The sequence below is a fragment of the Neovison vison genome, chromosome 3 (genome assembly GCF_020171115.1).
Source record: "Neovison vison isolate M4711 chromosome 3, ASM_NN_V1, whole genome shotgun sequence".
In the NCBI taxonomy this organism is placed as follows: Eukaryota; Metazoa; Chordata; class Mammalia; order Carnivora; family Mustelidae; genus Neogale; species Neogale vison.
Window position 1 is genome coordinate 34,952,833 of NC_058093.1, and position 21,723 is coordinate 34,974,555.

Sequence of the window (21,723 nt, forward strand, 5' to 3'; positions counted from 1 at the left end):
GGAAAGACCAATCCTTTAATGTTCTTTTCAACTCTGATACTCATCTTGGAAAGCAATTTACATGCATTTAGCCTGTGGACTCTCTGGCAGTTATGCACAAGTTAAAATTGGAACAGGATGAATGATCTCTGTATTTGGGAAGGGATGTTTCTAGAATAGGACCCGGGCAGAGACAGAGCAGTATCTTTCCCAGACTTAAAATGTAACTTATTTCGTGATGGAGCCATAAAAATCTTGGAGAAGAGACAAGTGAATTTAGCAGAAAGTAAAAATTTATTTTTGTTAGCAAAGTATAAATAGCTATAGGTATATGAGAAGATATGTGCATTTCCTCAAAAAGGAAAAGAAACATAGGAACAAATTATATTTTGTAGAAAAAAACATCTCTCCCTAAGAAGGTTGACCTCTTGATTCAGTTGGGACTAGGATTAATCTTAGGCTTATTAGTAGTATTTTTAAAATTATTTAAATTTGTACCAGTTTGATAAAATATATGAATAATATGTACTCCTATTAGGACTAGAGATATAAAACCAAAAAGTATTACCTGAATTTCTATTAGATAATCACCACTGTTCTAGTGTCTGAGATCACAGTGTTGAATAAGACATCCTTGCATTCAGGTGTTCGAGGTCAAATGAAACACTAATATGAAACAAAGGGGAAATCACTTCATGTTTCCTGGGAGTATATGATTTTGGCAAGAACAATCAAGGGGTTTGGGTAGGTAAATTAGTAACTGCTTGAGGATGTAACATTTGAACTAAAGCTTGAAACCTCGGGAGGGGCTCCCCAGGAGGATGATGGAGAAGAGGTCTGCCTTCTGGATGGACACCTAAAATTCTATGAAATGGAGCATAATTGTTTGTTTGGAGTGGAAGGTGGGGGAACCCTGACTGAAGAAATTGCAGAGTAGCTTGGTACCAGAAAGCAAGAATGCTGAAATGCTTTCAGCAACAAAATGTCAATTAGCAGTGGCTTAAGTAATAACAGATCTGGAGGGAGGCAGCTCTAGGTATTTCCCAACTGTTGAATGATGTCCTTGAGGACAAAGGGACTTTCTGGATTTTTGGTTTTTGTTTTTGTTTGTTTTAAAGATTTTATTTATTTATTTGACAGACAGAGATCACACGTAGGCAAAGAGGCAGGCAGAGAGAGAGAGGGGGAAGCAGGCTCCCCGCTGAGCAGACGGCCCGATGCAGGACTCGATCCCAGGACCTTGGGATCATGACCCAAGCTGAAGGCAGAGTCTCTAACCCACCGAGCCACCCAGGTGCCCCTGTTTGTTTGTTTTGTTTGTTTTTTAATTTTGCCCTTCTTCTACTTTTGATGATTTTTTTTTTTTTTTATGATCATGAGCTAACGTTTCTGAGCAGCATCACTCCTCAGACAAGAGTCCCTTCCATCTCGCCAGTCTAAACGAGGAGACATGTCCTCCAGACCCATCACTCAGGGAAGAGGAATGGGATTTCCATGAGTTTTTAGAGGACCCTTCTTTCTCTTATATCAAAGGGCTTCTGCTTCTACTGGGAAATGAAAGCAGCAGTCTGTATTCTCAGGGAGAAAGGGAAGATGGCATTACATAAGCAATGGACAGTATCTGCCACATCATGGTTAGGTTTCAAACATTATGAGATGGATGTTTTATAGTCACTTAAATATTTTTAAGATAGGTATAATACAGTTCAGTTTTTATCAAGAACAATTCACCATCACTCCAAGGTTCAAGAAGGGGTCCCTGGGAGGCCATTAACTAAAGCAAAAGTCGTCGAGATGAACTGTGTACCATGGGTTGAATGGGAAAGTCAGGACTCAATTTTTGACTATGTTAGGTTGGCAGTGCTCTTGGACATCTAATTAAGAATCTAGTAGACACTTGGAATTAGAGGAGTGTAGGTGAAGAGATTTAGCAGTATTACTGACTGAGGCTAGAGACCTTTGGGGGTGGTTAGAACCCTAAGACTGGCTGACTCTTAAGTAGAAGAGCAGGAAACGGAGATGAGAAGGAAACGGAGATTAGATCCTGGGGAACCCAAACATTTTAAGGTGTGGGCAAAAGAAGAAGAACATGTGAAATAAACAAAAATTAAACAATTAGATGGTCCACAATTCAACTTCTACTAAACATTTGTAAAGGTGCATAAAAATGGGCAAATTGTAATTTTTTTGACACTGATGTGACTCTTCCAAGAAATTTAGAGTGTAAACAGAATTAATAACATACTTTTACTTTCTTCCACTGCAAACTCCCGCAGCATCTCTTTCGCTTTATGACATCTAAAATCTGCTTTCCTGGGTCTTTCAGCTGTGTTTGTAGGGAAGTAAATTGTCTACTGACCAGAAGAAACAACATAAATATTTTCATTCCCTCACTATTTTCATTCCCTCACACTCCATCTTAGATGATGAAAGATGTAGAAAAAGTGGAAGAACAAGAGATTTCTGGTACATTTTTTATAAAGACATTTTTGTGTCTCTATTATGTTAAAAGAAACTTGAAATACAGGGGAAATGTGGAATCCCATATATAACAAAGTCAGGGTTTCTTATGTGCCAGAGAAACTATAAGATGAACACTCAAGGGGCATCTGGGTGGCTTAGTCCATTAAGTGTCTGACTCTTGATTTCGGCTCAGATCATGATCTTGGGGTTGTGGGATTGAACCCCACATTGGGCTCTGTGCTGGACATGGAGCCTGCTTAAGATTCTCTCTTCTCCCGCTGCCTCTTCCTCCCTCCTCAGTTCATGCTCTTTCTCTCTCTCTTAAACACACACACACACACACACACACACACACACTCAAAAGAGCATTATAATTAAACTTTTAGAAGTCAGTCATTCCCAAATATGTCACTGCAATTTTACCTACTGAATCTACCATTGTACCTGTTTTGAGGGAAAGAAGAAAAGGAAAAGGAAGTTTGTTAAGTTAGTAGCTTTAATGTTTCTAAAAAGAAAGCACCTAAAATATGCCAATTCTATACTAGAAAATGTCATAGCTTCACTAGCAGAAAATATATAAAATGAGAAAGTCTGAAGTTTACTCACCTTTGGTCTTTTTACCAAAAGATGCCCTAGCTAAAGGATACTCATCAGTGAGATGGTCTTTGTCCAGAATAGGCAAGTAACTAGCAAAGGGCGCATTTTGGACTTGCTGCTTTGGAATGGAAGTCAGTATTTACTCTTTTCCTTTTCTTCACACTTCCTGTTCGTTATTGTCCCCTACCAGAAACACTAGAACTGCAACCAATAATCCTCCTTCCTAAATAACAGAGGTACTCAGGTCCCACACCTAACACTACAGAGGAAAAAAGGTGTCACCTGTTATACTTATCCATACCCCGTATCTTTCAATACCCTGGTCTGCCAACCTTCTGCTTCTGGTTTCTCCCTCTCTCTGTTACACACGCACACACACACACACACACACACACACTCACAAACTGCTACCAGTCACAGACTATTGCTTTACCAAAAGTAGTTTAGCCGCTTGGAATGGCTGCTCTTAACAGCTCTTTTGAGGAATGAAGGAATTGCTGAAGTAAAGCGAAGGAATGTGTCAGGAGATCTCAGTTCTAATTAACATTGCCACTGGTTGCTGTGGTACTCTATTAAAGTCACTGTTGTTTAGTAAATCAGAGACTCCCCAGAGGGTGATTCCTGAAGGCGGTAGAGGTCTGGGACCCAAATGCTCATGAAAATAAGGGGAAAAAGTGGAAGTTATACAAGTAAATAGAGTATTCACAAAAATTCAGATTTCAATCACTGACTCAATCAACAAATAGTTTCTAAGCGGCTTGTATCCAACTCTGTAATGGTTTCTGGGGGATAAATACACACACAGGGTATACAAAACATGGTCTCTGCTACTCAAAGATCTTACTATACTTCTTCATAACACAAAACTATTGAACATAAATAATATATTGAACATATATTAATTAGTATAACTAAACGCATTTTCACTATTATCTACTGCTTACTATAGATTACTATTCAGAGAAGAGAAAATCAGTGCAGGCTTGAAAAAAGATGGAAAACTTAGTGGAGTCTTAAACTAAGATTATGTCAGATCTTTTTAAAAAATAATTTTTTAAAAGATTTTATTTCCTTATTTCTCCAAGGGAGTGCAAGCAGGAGGATGGGGGTGGGGGGAGTCATGCAGGCTCCCAGCTGAACAGGGAGCCCGATGTGGGACTTAATCCCAGGACCCTGGGATTATGACCTGAGCCGAAAGCAGAGGCTTAACCAACTGAGCCACCCAGGCACCCACAAAATAATATTAATTATTATTAATTGAGCAGAAAGGTGTAGAGAGCTTTCCACACGGGGTGAAGTTGAGCAAAGATGAGGCAAACTTCTGTTGGGTTGGCCTTGCCAGTCTAGACTGAAGAAGCATTTTTGGAAGTAAATTCAGAAGGGCCCTGTCTCAACTCTATGTGGAAAGATCTTTAAAAGATAACCATGTGTGTTTCTGCCCTCTTGAGGAGGTCCGACATGGGATGCGAACTGAGGTGTGAGGCAAGCTGCTGTCACATCAGCGAGTGAGTTAGGAGAGGGGACTCCTTCAAAACAGACATCCTTTGCTTGCACATTGCATATGTGGGAATGCTCCTGACTTCCACAAAGGAAAGCATTTTCCCCATTTTTCTGGGAACTTGAAGCCCTTTTGGTGTAAGTTATATATTTCCACAATTTTTAGGAGCTTAGACATGGAAAAAACATTTCTCCATTGCAGAGAAAATCTACTGCATACCAATGAACGTCTGACTGAATGATGGAAATGCAGGTGACCTGGAAAGCACAGGAGCCTCTCCAGGGCCCAGAAGCTACTCAGTGCCAGCTAATGGTCACCATGAGAGCTGTTTATCCCAAATCTCAAGATTTAATTGCTGTTATGTGAGATCTCCCAATTTTTAAATACTGTTCAATTTTCATTTAAAAAAAAATGATTCTCATAGTTTAATTCCTCTGACTGGGTAAGACCTAAAGTCTACCAATTTGTCTTTTCTGGCTTATAAAGTCAAGCAGTGACATCCCATTGGGTGGAGGCATAGAAATGACCCTGAAGCAGAGAGGGTGGATTATAGTAGAAACAGCAGGTGTCAATAGACATCCTGCCCTCCTGGCTTTTATTTTTCAGAAGCTGCAGCTCCTTGAGAAGGATGTGCTGTTGGTATGAATGGGGATTAAAGAGTGGTAAATAGCTTTTTATTTTAAAGATTCTATTTATTTGAGAGGGAGCGGGCATGCACACCAGCAGAGCATGCACACGAACCAGGGAGGCAAAAGGGGTAGAGGGAGTGGCCGAGGGAGAAGGAGAAGCAGAATCCCCTCTGAGCCGGGAGCCCACAGGGCTTGATCCCAGGACTCTGGGGTCATGACTCAAGTCAAAGGTGGACTCTTAGCCGACCGAGCCACCCAGGCGCCCCAAGAATAGTAAACAGTTTTTGATTATCAAAAAAGGAGGTGTTGGGGTTTTTTGTTTTTTGTTTTTTTGTTTTGGTTTGTTTGTGTTTTTTTGGTTTTTTGTTTGTTTGTTTGTTTGTTTTTAAACTTCAGAAGAGAAACAGAAGTGTGGCATTCTGTGAATAGTAAGGACTATCAGCTTATCCTTGCATAGCATCCTACTAAAGTGGCCTGGCCTCTGACTGGGAGGTCGGGTGGATGGGCAAGTGTTGACAGGCAGTTTCCAGTGAAGATGGACTTTATGCTTTATGGTTCCAAATTCCCAAATATAGAATTCTGTACTTCATGGGGATTTTAATGCCTGGAGAAGAGACTTCCTCCTGATGACCAGTGTGGTCTGAAGACTAAAAGATCCATCTTATCTAATCTGCTCTGCAGAACACTTCTGGGCCTTTTCATGACCCGCAGAGAAATACCTTCCACCACCATTCCTGAGTTAGCCCTTCATGTCCAAGAAGAGTCCTGTGCACACAAGTTCAGGGAAACAAGACCATCTATGGATTTGATTCCATTTAAAGAAAACAAAGGAATGTGCCATTTTTCACAAGCCATGTTTGTAGAGTGAATTTTATATGACTAGTAAAAGCATGCATGAAGTATAACTGTGATTTGGTCATCCAGTAGACCTAGATTTAAATTTGAAATCTGTTTTTTTTTTAAACTGTTGATAATATTAGGTATGTCCCATCATGTCACCGAGCTCCATCATAAAAGATAGATGATAATTGTATCTAACTCATAGATGCTATTGAGAATTAAAGATGAGAATTAAATGAGATAATGTATTAACACACTTGGCATGGTGTCTGGAGCACAACAGATATTAAGTAAATACTAGTTATCATTATGATTCCAAACACCTTTGCAAGTGTCTTTGTGAGAGAGCAGAGAGAATCACTGATAGCAGGTGATACAGGGAAGGTTCTCATTAAGTAGTGGCATTTGAGCTAGGACATGAACTGAGTTGAATTTAGACAGGGAACAGAGCAAGAGAAGTGCAGGTAAAGTGGGGATCATGGGTGGTTTTGCTGGGGATGGTGAGAGTTCGGGTTCCAACCTGACGACGTAGCACACTCATCCCCCAGACTAGGATTCCTAAGACCATCAGTCACAATTCTACTTCACCTTCCGATCACCTCTTTGAAGACTGGGAAGATCACAAAGGTGTTTGGGTGTTAACCAAAGGCTTAAGATTGGATGCCTGCCAAGGAGATGTTGCTGAATGGGGGTCATTTAATATAAGCAACAGAAAACTGGGATCTAGCAAAGGGAACGATGATTGAATTCAAATGTGTAGTCTTTGAATACTGTATTTTTACAAGTTGATTTTTAAGAAAGATGTTTTCCTCTTGAAAATTCTGAAGCATATTTACTGTACTGTACTTGATAATGCTGGAATCAATGACTCATTTTGCTGATAAACCTCCCAGCAGCTATATCTCAAAAACATTCAGGATTCAGTCCTTCATATCCAGGAAGGGTCACAAACACACAAAATTAGCAGCATCAGATTAGGTGGCAGGACTGGGAAATGTGGAACAGTATTTATGACAATAATTCCTGCCAGAACACTAAATCTATGCAGTTCTTCTCTCTCACTCTCTCTCTCTCTTTTTTAATTAAGTAGGCTTCACAGCCATTGTGGGGTTTACACTCCCTGATACCAAGAGTCCCGTACTCTATGGACTGAGCTAATCATGCCCCATCCCCCCGCCCTGTTATTTTTAGTGCAAGTAAATCATGCTTTGCAACAATGTTAGTAAATTAATATTTTGGTGGGAATGATTTGAGGAAATTATGTAACACTGATGTATCCCAGTTTTTCTATCTTTATAAAAAAGATACAGAAAATCTCACTGTGTGGGTCATTATGAGGATTAAATTTAAAAATGCATAGAAAAGCCTGGCATAAAGCTGGCTTATAATAGCTAGTGAGCCCACAGTTTATTCCGTTACCATTCGATTTTATTGTAAAGGTTTAAGATTTTTTTTTTCTAGGACCAAGACTGAATGTTTCCTTTGGAAAGTGCAGCTCAGTGCAAATGTGATACAGGGTTTTCTCTAGATACACATAATGTAACTGGCTCCAGGATCACTATTACTGAAACAGCCCATGCTTCATTTATTTGTGCACTTTCCAACAAAGATTTTAGGCCAGTGCCACGGCTGTTTTGGGGTTCCCCTGAGTCTATATTCATAAAATTTGGAGAAAGGATCAGGTGCAGGCTTTAAGACTTGGTTACTGCATTATACAGAGTTATCAAAAAAATCTTAATCTCTCTTACAGCATTTCTGTTCTGCTTGGTAGCAATGAATGGGATTTAAAGTCATGTTGCCAAGGATGTGGGAAACATAAGAAAATATTGATAGCTCCAAATGTACACATATCCTTCCATAAATATCTGACTTGACATTCATTCATCTTTTCATTCATTCATTCCCTTTGCATTTATTTTCTAACATATTTATTCAGCTCTCCTCTGTGTCATTGCAGGGGCAAGGTGCAGAGGGCTAGAGTGTGCAAGGCAACGGTGGTAGACTAGACCCACACTCCCAGTGCTTAGTCTAACAGGGAAGACAGAAAATAAAATAAAAGATTCTAATAAATGTTATGAGGGGGAAATACTAGGCACCGTGACATGATTTATTCTCTGGTGATTCAGACAAGCTTCCTGGAGAAAGTGATATTAAATATGATACTGGCATGACAAGTAAGTGCTAGAAAGTAAGAAGGGTAGTGTGTTCCCTAGAGCTCACTCACTGAAGTGTGGCTGAAAAAGATTTGCTTTTAGAACTTGATTAGTATTAAACATTTTGATATGGCTGTATAATTCCCGAACTATATCCTTTTTTCTTTTTTCCATTTCTTTATATGGTCTGGCACTTTGGGGATGCATTATGGTCCCAGTACCCTCCTTTCCTTGCATCCACACCCTTTGCAATATGCTTTCAGAGCTCCTTATCAAGAAGTAAGGTCTACTCCTTGAATCTGGGTTAGCTCTGGGTCTTGTCCTGACCAGTTGAATGAGATGAAAGGAACTATGTGTCGGTTCTGAGCCTCAGCCTCAAGAATGCTTCTACTTGTTCTCTTCCAATCCTACCACCACCACATAAACAAACCAGAGCTAGCCTCTGGGAGGAGGAGATACGTGGAGGAAAGCCAAGAGTCTTCAGCCTTCAGCCTGCCAACCCCCAAACACGTGAGAAAGCATAACATGAGAAAGCGGAAACACCTCCTTGAACCACAGCTGACCACAGATGACAAGTGAGCCCGGCCGAGACCAGAAGACTCCCTCAACCCATTCATGGGCTCATGAACAAAACTAAATGAGTGTTGTTTTCGGTCACTGAGTTTGGATGTAGCCTAAAATAATTAACTGAAATGGATACCACGGTTTGTTTCAGGTTTGCTGATTTTTCCCTCAGACGGAGATGCTTTATTGTGATGATTGTATCAGTAGAGAATGTTTCCTGAAACACAGAAAGTCAGAGTAAAAAGTGATCTTCACTTTCTGCTTCACCGTCCCGTGTTTTAAAGCATCATTTTTTACTGCGGTGGTTATGCTGTCGAGCTTTGTGTTGCTAGGAACCATGAGTTCTCTCTCATTTTTACTATGCAGCAAGAACAAACAACCAATCTGTAGAGTTCAGGCCCCTGCCATAATCTGGGCTTTGCTGTAGGATGTTGACTAACTTCCTGCTTGGCTCCCAGCAGCCCTGAGCAGCTGTGGGCTTTAGCGTCTACGACCCTCCAGGCTGTCATTCTGTACCGTGGGCTTAGGCACCAGAAGACAGCTCTCCACATCTGCTCTACTTCTCAGTTATAATTGGGTGCATTGGTTATTTCCTCCGGGAACACCGGCCAGATCCCGTTGCTAGGTTCTACACAGTATTTTCACACTCTAGAGTTTAACGCTCTTTCTTAATTCTCGTAGTAAACACATAGCAGAATTCTCATTTGGAGAGCCTTCAGAGAGCAATGTAAGTCATATCCCCAACAGCCCACTTTTATTTCTCTGTGGAAAACTGTGACTTCTGTCTGCTAGAATTTGTGATCACCAGAGAAATTGTTTTGTTTGTATCTCTGCTGATACTGGTGATACGGCTTTTAGAAACCAACCAGAAAAGGGGAACGTAGGGCGAGTTAACCATTTTAAATAGCCAGAATGTGTCCTTACAGGGTTTGAAGGTAAATAAACAGGGTATAACATGCAAAAGAATTATTTTATTTTATTTATTTAAGATTTTATTTATTTATTTGACAGAGATCACGAGTAGGCAGAGAGGCAGGCAGAGAGAGAGGAGGAAGCAGGCTCCCTGCTGAGCAGAGAGCCCGATGCGGGACTCGATCCCAGGACCCTGAGATCATGACCTGAGCGGAAGGCAGCGGCTTAACCCACTGAGCCACCCAGGCGCCCCAAAAGAATAATTTTAAAATGATACAAGGTAATTACTCTCATACTGCAAGGCAGAAAGCTAGACCACAGAAGCGGAACTTGCAAAAAAAAAAAAAAAAATTGATCAGAATGAATTTTGTTGTCCCTAAGTGAACTCTTCCTCTCTAGCCTAGGAAAGTGGTCGCAGGCCGAGAGGCTAGACACTAGGTATTAGGGAGACTTGGGGATAGACTGTGTGTGTGTGTGTGTGTGTGTGTGTGTGTAAGAGAGAGAGAAAGAGAATGAGAGAGGGATGAGTCTCCACCCTTGATAGAGAACTTCCCAGTGGGTAATCAAGAGAGAAACTGATGGGACTACCTGGAAATCTCACTACTGGATTCTAGTCATTGAGGAGACACAATAAAATAAAGTGCAAAAGATTAGCTGAATGGTTGCTGCTCACAGAGTAGAACGTTGCCTGGCTGGTAACTCTCTGGCCACTGATGGTGTGTTAAAGATGTGCATAAAGTGTGTTTCCTGGGGACCAGATTAAGCCACAGAGCCACCTAGGGGTGGTTTCGGTCATGTGACTGCCCAGAGTGGCAGAGACTCTGAAGGACATGGCTCAAGGTGCCTGACAGGAAGTCCAGAGGGCAGACAGCAAGGGGATCAGTAGGTGAGAGACAGCCAGTCAAGGGGAGCCTTCTGGGTGCACTTGAAAACACCCCAAGAAGAAGGATATTCACCACCTTTCCATCCCTATTACCAGAGAGTGAGAAACATTAGCTCATGCTGGTGTTAGTGAAAACCTTTCCTACTCCCTCACCTCAACCCCTTCCTCCTAGCTCAGCCCCTGTGAAGGCAGACATGGGGAGGACCGAGTTGGGGCGAGTTAGGGCTAGCCACCTGGAGATGAGGTAGAGAGAAATGTGGTCTCCTCTGTGCCAGGAACAGGGCTAAATGGGCCAAGAGAGAAGTGTTCTCTTGAAACAAAGTTCAAAATTGTAATTAATGTAAAAAACAAGGCATTTGAATTATTACTCTAATAAGACTTTTTTTTTTTTTTTGACATGAAGAAACTGAAAAAAGTTTAATTATCAAAATAAAAAGGAAATTTCTGGAAGTTGGCCTAGCGTTTAACCAAAAGACAAGAAAGGACTGCTTGCTACCCCACAGCAGGTTAGAACTGGTTTGTGGGGTGAATAGAATAACATTGCTTTCTGATTGCATCTGAGGTCTTCTGTGTTCCAGTCAAGTATACAAGTTTAAAGAAAACAGAACTTGATGTAATTGCAAAGTGTGCTCTGAGATTATTGCAAATTGTATATAAGCTGAATTATGGGATTTAAGTTTATCCCTTTTATGGATCATTTGTGACCCATTTGAAAGAATGCCTTATATTGGGGCGTCTGGATGGCTCAGTTGGTTGAGTGTCTGATTCTTGATTTCGGCTCAGGTCATGACTTCAGGGTCATGGGACTAACCCCTGAAATGGGATCCATGCTCACTAGGGAGTCTGCTGGAGATTCTCTCTCTCTCTCTCTCTCTCCCCCTCCCTCTGCCCCTCCTCAACTCGGGTGTACACATGCACACTCTCTCAAATAAATAAATCTTTAAAAAATAAAATAAATAAAATATTACCTTATATTTATATGCTATGTGGTAGCTTTTAAAATATTTTCCTAAGTGCTATCTCATTTGCTCTTCACAAGAACCTATGTATCTGTGACCTGGTGTTATGACCTGATTATTTAGGTGACCAAACCGCTCAAGAAACTCAAGAGGAATCAGGTGAATTGCCCAGATCCATTGGTATGTAGCAGATTCAAGCCAAGAAGTAGATTTCAGGCTTCTGAACCTTAGGACTGCTCTCTTCCCATGATTTAATTAGACTGGGTTTCCCTCTTTCTACCTCCATGCTTGTGAATTCATTAATGTGTTCATCCATTCATTTATTCAACTAATTGTTTTCGATATGAAGTTATCAAGCGTTGAACACGTATGTGGCATTGGGGGAGATTGCCGTTAACAACAGAAGTTAAAAACGTAATCACAATCTGTAAGCAAAGCCAATGAGAAGTACAGCACACTTCCTCTTGCGTGTGTTACACAGCCCCTGGGTGACGCGGGAGCAGCAGTGTCAGGTGGATGAGGCATGAGAGCGCGGTGTGGTGCGCGGAAGCCGAGGGCCTGGTGAGGGCTTGGCCCGTCTGGACACATCGCTGATTCTGGTCTTACCTAAGAATGACAAGAAGCCATTTATGGATTTTAAACATGGGGGTTGTGTGATCAGATTTACCAAGTCAGCTAACGTATCATCATCCTAAACCAAAGGAAACAGAATTATGAAGATAAGTCCGCTGCCCCAAATAACCTGCCTCATAAATCCGAAGAAGAAATGGTTTCTCTGCTACGTAGTCCATGAAATTCCTCTGTTCCTATAACTGAGAGGTTTTGATCTACCTAAAAATTCATTCTCGAACACCTGAGCCAGCATGTCAACCTTCCCCCACCCAGAAAAAAACAAAAAGCAAAAAACAAAAAACGCAGCAACATATTATGTGTGTTTGTTTTTCTTTAGTTCCCTTATTTACTCATTCATCAAACTTCTCCCAGTGAGAACATCTGTTTAACAGCACGGTATGTGGTGATGACAGGTGACCTCTGCCTCCGAAGACCTTCTATCTGCCTTTGATGGGGTCAATTTCAAACAGCACAAGGGCATTCTTGCCCGACCCATTACGACAGGATGCTGGACTTGGTTCTGCAGCAGTTTGCTGGGTTCTCTCTAAACCATTTATATTCTTTTTCTAATTTTTTTTTTCTACCAGTATGGTTGGTTTAAGTTATGGGAGCAGTATGGAGTCAAGGAATTTGATGATACTAATTGGTGCACATCTGTGTGTGTGTGTGTGTGTGTGTGTGTGTGCACGCACACATGTGCGTGTAGCCACTTACAGCTTTCAAGCTTGGGTCTTATGTGATCCAATTTGCAGAGTCAGCTAACTTATTATCATATGCTATGTATAACTCTCTGTGTGAGTACACACACACACAATCACACACACACGCACAGTTCCTTAAACTGGATTTCTGCTAAATATGTGCATAGACCATGATGTTGTATACTATCCAGATAGTATACAGATAGATGGTGAGAAAAAATACAACTTGAGAGTAATTTCATTCTTATTAGAGAAAATTCTGAATTTCTGTGTACTTCCTGATTCTCTTGGGGAAAACTAGTGAACCAGTTATAAACAACTCAGATAGCACAGAATGTACCATCACCTACTTGCCTCTCAATAGATTAATCCTGTTTGAGAACCACAGTGACAATGCACTGGCTGTACGGTTGACTCTAGTGACAGCTCCTTGTACTTTTCCCTGTGGGGAGCATGGATCCACTCTGTGGCCTTTCTCAGAGGAGTCCGTCCCCCGCACCTCCCCAACCCCGGCCACATTGCTTCCCAGTTGTCAGTAGTTGGCTTTCTTTGGAAAAGCCCTGTGGGTATGCTGCACCAACAGCATCCACAAAGAATGCCCTGTTTCCGTGAAAAGCCTTAGTAGACATTACAAAGAAGAAGGTTCTGTCTGACTTAGGCTGGGCATTTACAGAGACTAGCTCTGGAAGCTTTGTCAGCTTACCAGAATACATACCAAATCAAAGCACTCCCACCTGCTGTCCAAAACAGGCACCACATTTTTCCCCCCAGTTTTGTTAATATTAAATTCCACTGAAGTCTGGTCAATGAATTTTGGTTTTTTTGCTGGAAACTTGGAAAAAGTGAAAAAAATGGGAGACAATGCTTTTTTTTTATTAATGAGAAGTGTATAAATAATTCACCTTTACCCTAGCTTTTTTTTTTTTTTTTTAAAGATTTTATTTATTTGAGCGAAAGCACGATGGCAGGGGGAGGGGAGGCGGAGGCAGAGGGAGAAGCCAAATTTCTACAGAGCAGGGAGCATGATGCAAGACCGAGATTACTGGTTATGTTGCTCTCCAAAGGAAATTCAAACTGCTATTCCAGAAAAATAAGAGTGAATGGATTCTGGACAGGTGAAAATAGCAGATGACCATTACCTCTCCTAAACTGAATTTCGAAATATTTTTTGTCCTGTTTTACCATTTACTGCCAAAACTTTTACCAATAATTTTAGAAAATTTTAGCAAATGACAGACTTGTTATGCTTAATCCTAACAACACTTTTACAAAAATAAAGTACAGAAAGTAGATCAGAAAGGAATAAGGGACATCTGGATAGCTCAGTGGCTTAAATGACTGACTTGATTTCTCAGGGTCCTGGCATTAAGCCCCACACAGGGCTCCATGCTCAGCAGGAGATCTGCTTCTCTGTCCCCCCCCTTTCCTGCTCTCTACCCACTCTTGCTTCCTGCTTTTCTAAAATAATAAATAAATTAAAAAAAAAAAGAAAGGAGGAATAAAAACAGTGACCTTAGTAAACTAAGCTCATGATCAATCAAGAGTATTTTTGAGAGCATTTCAATTATTCCAACCGATTTCATTTATGAATGTCGAAGAATCAATGGGTGAGTCTTGGAGCTGGCTTCTTATTATAAGTGATTTAAAAGTGTCCTGAGAATTTGGATGACTTCCCTTGGGTCTCAGAGGCAGGTAATAGCGTTCCTTGGACATAGCCAAAGAGACCTTCCTAAGGCAGCATTTCAAAACTGGTTGTTCTCAAATCCCTTGAAGTTTTCAAAGGTTTTCCCATGTTTCTGTGCTTCAGCATGGTATTTTCCTGTTTCATTTTTTTTAATACTCCAATGGCATATTAATTGCATAAAAGTTACCTTTTTATGGGAACTCTTTGGGTACTGGCAGACTTATATAAATAACTGTTCTCAAACTCTTCAGTCTCAGGACCCCTTGTGTTCTTAGAATTTATTGAGAATTCCAAAGAGATCTCCTGGAGTGGAGGTTAAATTTAACATATGGGTTAAGTATAACAATCCTTATCATATTAGACATTAAAATTTAAAATTTAAAAATGATTCATTAAAAATAATAAATCCATTATATCTTAGCATAAATAGCATTTTTTCATGAAAAATAGCCATATTTCTTAAACTATAACAAATGGTGAAGAGATTAAAATAATTTTACATGTTTGTAATTCTCTTTAACGTCTGACTTAATAGAGCATAGATTCTTATTTATATCTGCTTTGGATTCAATCTGTTGTGATATGGTGCCTTCGTTAAAACATATGAAGGAAATCTGGCTTTGTATAGATGTGTAACTGAAAAAAGGAGGAATTTATTAATAGCTCTTACATATAGTTGTGTATATCCTTTAATATTCTACCCAAATTCAAAGGATAACAGTTTCATAAGGGTTAATTACATGTCAATAAACTCATCATGTTCTGTTGCATTAAAATCCATTGGTCTATCTTGCAGTTTAAATGGGTCTTTTATCCATGCATGATTTATAACATCATGCTTTTAGGAAGTATCAGTTCACAAAGTCATGCAAATCTTCCATATGTTGACACATTTCATTACAAAAATCAATACAGCACATTAATTAATATCACCACTGATCTCCTAAGAGAAGACTTTAAGTATTAGGATGCTGTCAAGCTCACAGTGGTGCATACAAGCTTTTCAAAATTTTAGTTCCTGCTTGAAAGCCCAGATTTATCATTGTCCACAAATTCTGTCAGTTGTCTTCCTTAAAGCAATCGACTTACTTCATTCATTTTTGAGAAAATATCTGCCAAATATTCAAGTTCGTGTGGCAGTGAAAAATACCTGATTACTGGAAATTGGTGCTGTTGCTTTGATGTGCTAAGGTAACAGCAGATTTATCCAGCATTATTTTTAGACTTTCCGTGAATTCGTCAACACAGTGAGAAAAGCAACACACATCTTACTTAGTACTTCTTTGAAAATAGTTTTGACCTCATGTCACCACCTTCTCCCAGGATCTTGGAGATTTCCAGCTGTTTTGCTATAAAGTGAACAACCATGGCCATTACTGGAGAACACATTGTTTATGTTTATAACGGACAGTGGTTCAAGACAGAAGCATAGGTCCATGGCCACTGGAGTAGAACCTGCTCTAAGGAGCAAATGATATTGGACCAAATTTTGTCTCAAGATGCTTGCTCTTAAATAAAGCACAAAAACCAATGGTATAAACAGAAGATGTCATTAGTATTGATTTTCATTTGTTAGGAATAAAGAATTTTTACATTAATAAGGTGGGTGACATATAAAATGCAATCTTTATTTTCTTCCTTTTTGTTATTTAAAAGTGAAAGATAACATTTTAGAGACAGATTAAATTATTTTCATTATGTTTTCATTCCTTATATCAGTGATGAGAGGATTTTATTCTATTTTTGCTTTTTTGTTTATTCTTTTTTTGATATCATAACACAAAGTGAAATTTCTAACCCCCTGGTAATATACATTTGATCTTGATACAAATCATGATATGTCTTTTTGAATTTATATCTTGGTAGATGGATTTTCTTTATGTGATGATTTTAAGAGGCATATGTTCCTTGTTAAGTATATTGCTTTATACACATATATTGTAATTTTATTTTAATGTGAAATGAAGTATTTTTGAAGACAAAAGCACCTTTTTATATTCAGCTAAAGTGATGAAGATCTTAAGGGTGTTTCAGAAATTATATATTAAAATAAAAGAGGCTGTCAAAAAAAAACCCCAAAACGGTTAATGCTACACTGTGCTATGCTTCCCTGTAAGAAACATACCATCCATTGAAGGGTCTAGGGCATCCCTGTGCAATAGACAGTATGATTTATATTCTTTCTAGATAAGAAGGTGGAAGGTGGTAAGAAAATCTCAGTTCTTCAGATATTTAGAAGGAATACAACAGGCACATCTTACTCTACCTGCATGTACTCCTTTCTCCTCTATGCAATGGGTCTTGTCATTCTATGTGCACCATTGGATGATAAACTCTACTCATCATGTCTCTGCCTCACTTTTCTTTGGATTTTAGATTTTCACCAGAATTCCAATATTTCCAAGAAGAATCAGTTTTATCAACAGTTTTACTCTTTGGCCCTGCGGATAACACCAGGACGTTGGTCCATGATTATTGGATACTCATTCAGAGCTACACAAGACTCATTGAGAGGAATACTGGAGAGAAAATATCTACTCTTAGAGTAGATTTTTGCGGCCTGCCAATTTTTTTTCCCTCCAGTCACAAAACCATCACAGCAATGATCGGACTTGTTCTCAATGATCAGATTTTTTCAATGATTGGATGTTTTCTCTTTTCAGTTTCATACCAACAATGCTGAAGCCTATGAGTTTCTCAGGGACCTACACAAATATTGGATATTAAAAATAAATAGTAGCATCAAAATTCCTAAATAATGAATATTTAATTAAATCACTACAAAATGTGACATTAGGCCCACTTAATTAATTGTTAAATGTATTACTAAAACAATTCTATTATATTGGAAAACAATTTCTAGATTAGGTGGTGTAATATTGCAGGGATTCCTGAGTGTGCTTGATTACTCTCCAGAAATCATAACCATTCGTGAATCAATTGGATTATTCACAGTCCAATGAAGCAAAACTGTAAAAAAGCATTTGAATTATATGTAGAACAAATTACATTTAATGTGGGATTCGAGGGCGCCTTACATGTTTGCTATGATGTACAATAGAAACTTTAAAACAAAGTGGGAGCCATGAAGCTTTTAACATAGCCCTGGGACAACTGTCTTTTATTACTGAGACACCAGTTTATCTCAAATAATATATGTTATTTTCAAGAAAATGCCTTCCCTAGAAATGAAAGTAGAGTTTGTAATAAAGACACTTTGGTGTATTTTTAAAAAGCCTTGACTCTCATGTAGCCTTAAGTTATTGATTAGAAACTTCCAGCAATATGACTGACTTGGGGAAATCATGATATGTCTCTGCTACTATAGAAAGATACTGTGTATTAGAAAAAAAAATAAGACAGAGGAAAGATATGTCTCTGAATTTGACGGATTTTATTTCTTTGATGCTAGATGAAAGCGTTTTCTTTGGTTGAAATGCACTAATCTCCTGTTTCTGTGTAGATGCAGAGGTGGAGAAGAGTCATTTGTCTGCTTTCTGAAAGCAAAGAGAACTCTGATACTCCTAATAGTGGGGCCAGCTGGGAGACGATCCTGTAACAATATCAAGGACATGATTTTGAAGAGAAATCCAATTCACCTTAGAGGGAAGATGAGAAATGATTGAGAAATGACTCTCTTTAAAACAAAACAAAACAGTGATAAGTTGTGCCCACTAAGAATAACAAGAAAGAAATATTAAGTCACACAGTCCACTTGGGGACTTATTTAATAAAAACTTTAAGATGATCATGAGTTATTACTCTGGAAACATCCCAGGATAATACTGATGAAGTTCTAGAAAATAGGTGAGGTTCAGTGGGGTGGAGGCCGAAGCCGCAACCAAGAAAGATCTCTTGAGACATCTTTGGTGCAAAATGGTGGTTTATTAAAGCATGGGGACAGGACCCATGGGCAGAAAAAGCTCGCGCCCTGGTGTTGTGAGGAGTGGCAGGTTATGTACTGGAAAGGTAAGGAAAAAGGGAGGTTTCAATAGAATCTTCATATGCTAAAAAGGACCTACAAGATACCTGATACCAAAGGCCTTGCCATTATCAAGGTTGCTTTTCCCTTTTTAGCAAGGTATTAACGTTAGATTATTGGAAGATTCCTAAGGAATGTCACGTATGTCCCACCGAGGAGTGGGGGTGGAGGAAGGTTGCAGGGTGTCAGCTTTTGCTTTGTCCTTGGCCAGCCTTCTGTTCCCTCATCAATATCTTATGCCAAAAAGTTCAACAAAGTTTTTCTTTTCTTTCTTATTCTCTCTTTTTCTTTTTCTCTTTCTCTTTCTCTCTTTCCACCCTCTTTCCCTTCCTGCCTCCCCTTTCTTTTTTTGTTCTTCCTTTCCCCCTCTGATTCTCTTTCTTAATCCACTACCTTTTTCTTATTCCTTCTTACTCTCTCTACACTTGATTGTCAGGGAAATTTCATATACAATATCAAGTGTTACTTCTAGGATGATGATAAAGTTTACAAAGCAAGGAGTTTTCCTTGAATGTAGGATAACAGGTGCCTTTTAGTGCATCATTAATCTCTTAATGGAATAGAGTTTTTCTTGGGGGAAGAAAGTTCTACCTTAGATCTCTTTTTAGGCACACGTCCATTGTTTTTGAGAAAAAGCCTTGGCAATTTTGTTTTATATTAGCAAAATTCAGGAAGAAAACTTATTTTTTTAGTGTCATGGCTCCTAAGCTTCCCTGTTTAAGGCTCAAAGCACAGTATATTTCCAAAAGTAAGTGAGCCGGACGATTTCATGTCTATGTCACAGCCCGAAAGAACCTCCGTGAGGCTTGGCTATAATCAGAATCTTTTCTAGGATTTTTTGGGACTTCTTTAGACAATTCTTTTAGTCAAAGGAACTTTGGCGGAATCAACATCATAAAGGTTCATTTCACCAACTTGGTTACATAAATACCATAATAAACGTGAACTATGTTTAAGAACCATGAAAAACTGATAGAAGATGCAGAATGAGTGAGATTAAGATAAACCCAACCCTCAGAATTTTAAAAAATTAAATTTAAAAATTGTTTAAAAAAACACGACACCATTTAGCAGCAGTGTTACGCAGTATGTGTGTATGTTTCTGTTTGCCTGTGTAAGCACGTGTACATAATGAACTTAACGGTTGTAGTGTTAGTCTGCGGCTGTAGGTAGAATCATAACCCATAGGAGCCATGTTGGGATTGAACAGTTGACTCCGATGTAACCTCAACATTAGAGTTAGCCCACAGGGTAGTTGGCTAGTAGAGCAATCTTCTGTGTGTAATGGAGATTTAATGGCTCATACTGGAATACCCAAGAGGGCTTGATGAGCTGGGACATGTTGTGGATTGCTGTCCAACGGAGTAAGGAAAGGCCTTTCCAGGTCATAATGAAATGGGGAGTTTGCATGGATTTTGGTACATTTCAGTCTGTTCATTAGAGATATCAGTATCTATGTTCGAAAGAGGCTGGTTAAGTCAAAATCTGACTGGAAACCTAGCAGGAGAAATTAATCCCTAGGTACACTGGATAATGTAAAAGGCCTTCACTCATCAGGTAATCTCCTTAACATAAACTTAAAAAGGACCTTAAGTAAAGAAATATTATTTGCCATCCTTTCTTAGGGAAAGATACTGAATTTTCTGACTCCAAGTGACTAAACGTGCTACCACAGTAGGGGATACATATAGAAACATTGGCCTTATTATAAAAACATGTCAACCAGGATTCTGATGGATGCTTTATGTGTTGCTTTATATAACAAAAGGTGATATGCTAAGGTATGCAAAATTTATGCTTCCTGGGAAATGAACTTAATTTCTAAATTACAGGGATGGTTTATGTCACATAAACATCAGTATAATACTGTTATATTTAAACACCTTTCAAGAGTGGGTGAGTGGGGATGCCTGGCTGGCTCAGTCAGTGGAGCTTGTGACTCTTGATGTCAGGGTCATGAGTTCAAGTCCCACATGGGTGTGGAGCCTATTAAATAAATAAATAAAGTAGGTGAGTAGATATTAGAATCATCTACATAAAACCAAGGAAAGGAGAATTTTCAAACCTCGTGCCTCCTCTAATGGATCCTAGAAGGTCACAGGCCTTTGAATGAGAATCACTGCCTTTCCAAGTCGGAGAGCTAGGATTTGAACCCAGGCCTTACAGCATATTCCACATTATCTTCATTGCCTTCACTTATTTTAGGACTTGCCTTGACCTTTTCTAGGTTAAATTGATTGTTTTCAGCTAAAGAAAAGTACGTATTAATTGAACACATATTATGTGGTCCCCACCAATGTAAGTGCTCAAAGCTGCAGCGAGCACGGCAAACATGGTGTAAGGGGTCAGGTGGTCTTGGAAGAGAACGGGGATGCTTGACAATAGGAAGGACTCGCTGAAGTTGGTCTTCGGGAACGGGCAAGACTTAGTCTGATGAAAGTCCACACAAGGGCACACCGTGAGGTGACGGACAGAGGCAGGACTGAATGCAGAAGCTGAGAGAGGAGACAGTTGCATGTGTTTTGAACAGCAGAACAGTGCAAAGAGAGTGGATCTGATCAGACGAAGATACATCACAGGAAGCCTTTGAAAATTAGTCAGGTGTGTTTGAAGTGTTTATCATATGAGATATGGGGTAAAGGGAAAATTTTGAACAAGGTAGAGGGCTTTAAAGTAATCTAGGAAGCTCAGTCCATTGTGTTCAAGTTAGTCTTTTTTAAGATTTTGTTTATTTTTTTTTATCCAAGAGAGAGCGCGAGAGAGAACACAAGTTGGGGGAGGGGCAAAGGGACAAGCAGACTGCCCCACTGAGCTCGTAACCTACACAGGGCTCAGTCCCAGGACCTGAGATCATATCCTGAGCTGAACTCAGACGCTTAACCAACTGAGCTACCCAGAGTTTTGAGCAAAGAGATTATGGGGGTTAGCAGGGAAGTTACACACACACACACACACACACACACACACACACACACATAAACACAGGCAATCTTTATAGCTAATGCTATAACTCTATAGCGTAACCTTAGAATTAGAAACAATTTAAATGTAGTCCAGTTAGAAGATGGAACATACCCAACACTGAAAAAGTAACAATGAATATTAAACAAAAGCATGGTGTCAATTTTCATTGTATGACTTTTCTCTTCTCTTATCAAATATCTTCAAATATATATGAAAATTAACATCCTCTCTGTACCTTGTTGGATGAAGGGAACTCTTTCCATCCCCAAATTCTAATCTCCAAAGTATCCTGTCCATGCCCTG

General features: G+C 39.4%; 1 protein-coding gene across 3 annotated transcripts in view; it reads left to right on the forward strand.

Annotated features, from left to right (window-relative positions):
• The window catches only part of NYAP2 (neuronal tyrosine-phosphorylated phosphoinositide-3-kinase adaptor 2), a 257,207-nt gene that overhangs the window by 187,032 nt on the left and 48,452 nt on the right, over window positions 1–21,723 (forward strand). The gene's annotated exons all lie outside the window — the stretch shown is intronic.